This window comes from Cariama cristata, unplaced genomic scaffold (genome assembly GCF_000690535.1).
Source record: "Cariama cristata isolate BGI_N322 unplaced genomic scaffold, ASM69053v1 scaffold39456, whole genome shotgun sequence".
Lineage (NCBI taxonomy): Eukaryota > Metazoa > Chordata > Aves > Cariamiformes > Cariamidae > Cariama > Cariama cristata.
This window is the reverse complement of record NW_009624519.1, coordinates 1-297: the sequence shown is the minus strand read 5'-3', so window position 1 is coordinate 297 and position 297 is coordinate 1.

Sequence of the window (297 nt, the reverse complement as noted above, 5' to 3'; positions counted from 1 at the left end):
TTGGCCCTGGAGTTGCGGGGGGGACCCCAAGGGGAAATGGTGGGGGTGGCAGGGTGATTTGGGCTTACCTTCGATCTCTTCTGCTCGGGAACAAGCAGTGGCGGTGGAAGATGGAGCAAATAATAGCGGCAAAACCACCCGCGGGTGAGGGGGGAACAAAGGGGAAGGAATCAAAATTCAGATGGCGGCATCGGGTGAGGGTGGGGGGAAAGGAGAGAGGAGAATAAAAGCAAAAGAAAAAACCCCAGGCGAGCGTGAATGAGATGTGCTGAGCAGACAGACAAGGGCAGGGAGGGA